Raw genomic sequence first — 5,288 nt, 5'->3', positions numbered from 1 at the left:
ATATATATATATATATATATGTGTATATCTATCTATATATATATATAAATGTGTATATATATATATATATATATATGTGTATATCTATCTATATATATATATAAATGTGTATATATATATATATATATATATGTGTATATCTATCTATATATATATATAAATGTGTATATATATATATATATATATATATGTGTGTGTGTGTGTGTACATATATGTAGTATGTCAGGACAGCTTTGTTGTGGACACACTACTTAATTAATTATTCTTAAAGCTAGTTCAAGCACAAATAATATTAATTGTTTAATTACAACGGATTCTTTTCTTTTCGAGTTAAATTTCTGCCATGTGACCGAGATAACTGTGAGTGGATTGTTTAATCAGTGACATGAGACGCCATTTTATCTTTGACCCATCAGAATAAATGCAGTCATTTATTTAACAGAATCAAAATTTAACATCAAAACATGTACACATTGATTTGCTGATCTGTTTCTGATTAATAAACTTGGCACCCTTTGCTAATAAGACAACAGAACATTACTGATTGAGGCTGATTCACCTCTGAAGGCATCTAGATTACTGGTGAATAGCAAGGTTAAGAGAGGAGAAATAGATGTTTAAAGATTTAAAGAGGGATGAAAGCTATGTGTGGCACCAGAGCATCGCCCCTTCCTCCGACATCCAGCTCAGCTTCCCGGTACACTTCAAGACGTGCAGCAACTTTGTTACCAGAGATGGGGGATCCCTCCACTCCGGAACAGAAGTCCATTAGTATGCACCCTTTCCAGCGTCTCTGGTTAAAGTAGCTGGGTCATCAGAATAAATGCATATACTCATGAGGTACTCGGTTCCACCGATCAAGCTTCCTTAGCATTGGATCATTTACTGCTCGGGTTGAGGACACAGCGATGCGAGCTGTGACTCCGCTAAATGGAGGGACCCCTTGGCACATGGTCCCATCCATCCGCTGCTTAAGTGAGTCTCATCTATGACCGAAAGTTCCAGCAAGACTGGAAAAGACTAAGACTCATGAAGACTGAGACTGAAGATTTCCCCCTAATACTTAAGACTCCTACTGAGTTCCAGCACTCAACTCCAGGACTGCACTTCAGGACCGAACTGAGTTCCAGGACCGAACTGAATAGTTCCACGAAGTGTTCCTTTTAAAGGGGTATACACTTCCTGTTATGTGGTACTTCCTGATTGGTTGAAACAATCAGCAGAGGGGGTGGTTCTAGTGATGTCAAGAGGGTCACTAGAACTCAAGAGACAGCAGGAATGTTTAAAAATGGTTAGTACAGACGGAGAAATGTTATGAAGAGATGAGACAAACGCAGGTGCCAGTTGAAGTTATTTACTGTCTGCAAGGTTTAAAAACAAGACACTTCGTTCTAATAACTCATCTCTGTTTTTCTCTGACTTTCGACCGACATCACTACTCCTCATTCAGACAGAAGACTAAATGCACACTTACTTCGTAAATAGGCATTTAACTGTATGATCAAAAATCTGCTGAGGTTTAAAAATCATTAATACTGTTTCACAGTTGATTTAAGTGAGTGGTTCACTTCAACATTTAGAAATAGTATGAACTAAACACACTTTTTGATTATCAAGATATTGTAAAATAGTAATTATAATATAAAAAAGAAGAGTGTTCTTTCAATTGATTAATTCAGAATACAATTAAATAGTCTCTTGATGAGATAATTTGTATTTCTGGATTCAAGTCAATGAAATAGCAGTTCCTGTCCCCTGAAGGTCTTCAGAGACAGATTGTTGTCGGAGGCCTAGTTCACTACAATCATCCCTTTGGAAATCATCACCTGTCCATGGGGATGCATTCCAACATGAATTTATCCCTCCAAATGTCCTTGATCTTGATGTAATCCAGCAAGAGGAAAACAAAAGTCAAAGAAGGTAATCCCACAATGGTTTTGGTACTTCCTTAATGTTGTTAGTATTTCCATTGCAGCAATGCTTTAACCCCTTGGAAACAAAGTCTGTAATCCATTGGAAAAAGTCATATAATCCACAACGGTAAATCCACAATGGTAAATCCACAATGATTGGAGGTGTTGATTGATCAGCATGCAGAGGGGTTCCCTCGATTGAACTGCAGAGGCGACCACCGGATGGAGTTTGGAGACCCACGTTGGAGTTGTAGGTCCCTTCAGCGAAGGTTGCTGCTGGTGGTTCCCAGTGGATGCCATTCTGGTTCTATGTGTTTATGCATTTATGTGGTTTTAGTTGGGCTTATGAGTGGGATTTTACATAAGACACTATATGCACCTGGTGTGTAAGCTATCATGGTTTAGATCAGCTACAGGTACCAGTTAAAGGGTGGGTCATGCTGAAAAATGTATATATAGGAATTTATACCTATAGAAGGGCATTCCAAACTATTCTTCCATTCCTAACTTTAGTTAGAGACTATGAGGACTTTAACTATGCCAACATGCAGTTAATTTGTTAAACTTCAATCTTTGAGGAGTCAATGTAGAATAATGCTACCTTAAGTACCATAACCTACATTGGTCTCACGACGCTCAAGCTGAACCTACTCGAACAATCCTATTAGGGGGGGAGCTAGCTAATCCTTCAGTTGAGTCTCGCCATAGACTCCAAAAACATTTAGGGGGAAACCAAAAACCCATAACTCAATTCGTTCGTCTAAAGGGACAACAGACAATTGAACCAAACTATATTTTGCCATGTAAATCTAACTTAAACCAAGTACACACAAAATTCATTCTTGCTGGGGGGTGTTCAGAAACAATACCAAAAACCAAATAAACGATGTCTCAACATAGACAAAAGTAGTGATTAAGCAACCAGAAAAACAATGTTTCAACATCAACAAAAGTAGTGATTAAGCAACTAGAAAACAACGTTTCAGTGCGTCACTCACTCTGACGGTCAGATTTGATCACGTTATCGCATCTGAGTTGTTATCTTAACACTTAATCAAGCTTTTTTCCCACGAGGTCTGAGTTTGTGAGATCTGTGTCTCCTGTGGAGTTATTGAACGCCTTGTGTAGTTTGACCTAGTTTCCATGTACCCATTTAACCATTGGCTCTTTTTGGCCTTTGCTGATTTGGATCTGGTAGACAACTGGAGACAGTTTATCTGTTATCAGGTGGGGTCCAGTCCACCTGGGCATCAGTTTGCGGGCGAGAGTTCCGGTCCCGGACTCTCTTTTCCCGGTTGTGGGGGCGAACGTGTAGTACCAGACCCTATCTCCCACTTGGAGTTCCTCGTGAGAGGCCTTTTGGTCATAGTACGCCTCTCGTCCTTCATCAGATTTTTCCAGGTTTTTCTGGGCAAACGCAAAGGTGTTTTTAATGTGTTCTTCCAAGTCATTCATGTATTGTTGTGTGGTGTAGGCTGTTGCGATGGTGGCATCGCCTGGTTGGTACAACAGGTGTAGAGGGAGAGTCATTTGTCGACCTGTCATCATCTCGAAGGGATATATGCCAGTCGATGTGTGTGGAGTGGCCCTTATGGCCATGAGGACCAGAGGGAGTTTCACGTCCCAGTCCTTGTGGTTTGCGGCTACATATTTCTTCAACATACTTACCACAGTTCTGTTTGCTCTCTCCACTTGGCCTGAGGCCTGTGGGTAGTAGCCAACATGGAAGTTGACTTTGATGCCTAGCATCTTCCACAGTTCTTTCATCACTTCAGCTGTGAAGTGTGTACCTTGGTCTGAGTTCACCCTGAGGGGAAGTCCAAACCTTGAAAATACATGATTCATTAGTAACATAGCAGTTGTTTGTGCTGTGTCGTTAGGAGCTGGTAGGCATTCTACCCATTTGGTAAATGCGCAAGTTACCGTGAGAAAATATTTATTTCTTCTAGTTCTCTAAGTAAGTGGTCCAACCCAGTCGATCTGGAGGTCAGACCATGGGAATGCAATGCCTCTACTTTGCAGTGGTGCTCTGTGGAGTGGTCTGGATGGCTGAAACTGGCACAGACCAGGCACCCTTTTATGTAGTTCTTGACATCCTTTTTCATTCCAGGCCAATAAGCAACTTGTTTTAATGCTTTCAGTGTGGCGTTATCTCCCTTGTGTCCTGCGGACGGGAGGTCATGCGCATGAAATAACATCACCCCCCTGTGGTCATGGGGGACCATGAACATGGGTGAAGACGTCGGTCCATGAGCAAAAGTTAGGATGCCCTTGATTAGTTTTAGCTGTTTGCGCAGCTGAAAGAGGACTTTAAGGTCTGGATTGGAATCCAGGTCAGCTTCTGACAGAGTGTTTTTCTCTGGGTCAGTCAAGTACAGTATCATCGAGTTTATCGCAGGATCCAGCTTCTGAAGTTGGATGATGTCTGGGTCAGTCAGCACGGGTTGTACAGAGACTGTGTTGTCAGCTGGCTTGGCTGCAGCCTGTGCAAGTGTGACTGTGTAAATGTCGTGCGTTGAGTTTAACAGAAATGCGAACGAGAGACGTTATTATCTTTGACCCATCAAATGAATGCGGTCATTTATTTTCAGAATCAAAGTTTAACATCAAACATTTACATTAATTTGGCAAAATATGAAAATAATAACAGACAAGTTTCACAGATAATGGACATCAATCACACGGCGGTGATCGAGGACTTTGCTTCAGATATTTCTAAAATATCTGTACTGATTTTAGGAGAAAGGAGAGTTTAAGATGGAAATGGAGATTTATCTTACAGAGAGATGTGTGAGGGAATTAATCTGTTTGACCAGAAACGTGCACGCTCCTTCAGATCTCAGCTTGCCCACGGTACACTTGGTCGAAAATAGAACCTTCTACCTGGTTGATGATAAAATCAGCGTCGGCGTAGGGTTCCTTTCTGACTCTTTCAGCGTCTCCGTGAGGACTGCCAAACCCTTAGAGAGTCGTACGAAGAATGCAGAACAGATAAACACAATTTACAAAACGTCTCTGGATCATCTTGAATGCGTTTGCATCCAAGAACTCTGAACTCCTTTCATCTCTTTAGCTCTCAGAACTCTGTTACACTCTAGCTCTTTAAATCCATCACTCTTCAGCACTCTGTGTGGAACTCTTCTTGAACCGGGAAGTTGCCACATTTTAAATGAGTTGACTTCCGGGTCAATTTAGAGCTTTCTGATTCGTGGATGGACCAGAATAGAGGTGTGGTTTGTGACGTAAGATGTTATCAAATTCAAGGGCAGAGAATGAGATTGTTTAAAAACAGACAGAAAGATTATTGCAGAAAACCAGACTTCGTGGAGTCAAACTCTTCTGTATCTTCTGTAAAGATTAAACATGACATTTCTT

Source organism: Nematolebias whitei, chromosome 11 (genome assembly GCF_014905685.2).
Source record: "Nematolebias whitei isolate Nwh7 chromosome 11, NemWhi1, whole genome shotgun sequence".
Classification (NCBI taxonomy): domain Eukaryota; kingdom Metazoa; phylum Chordata; class Actinopteri; order Cyprinodontiformes; family Rivulidae; genus Nematolebias; species Nematolebias whitei.
Note: the sequence above shows the minus strand (reverse complement) of the source record.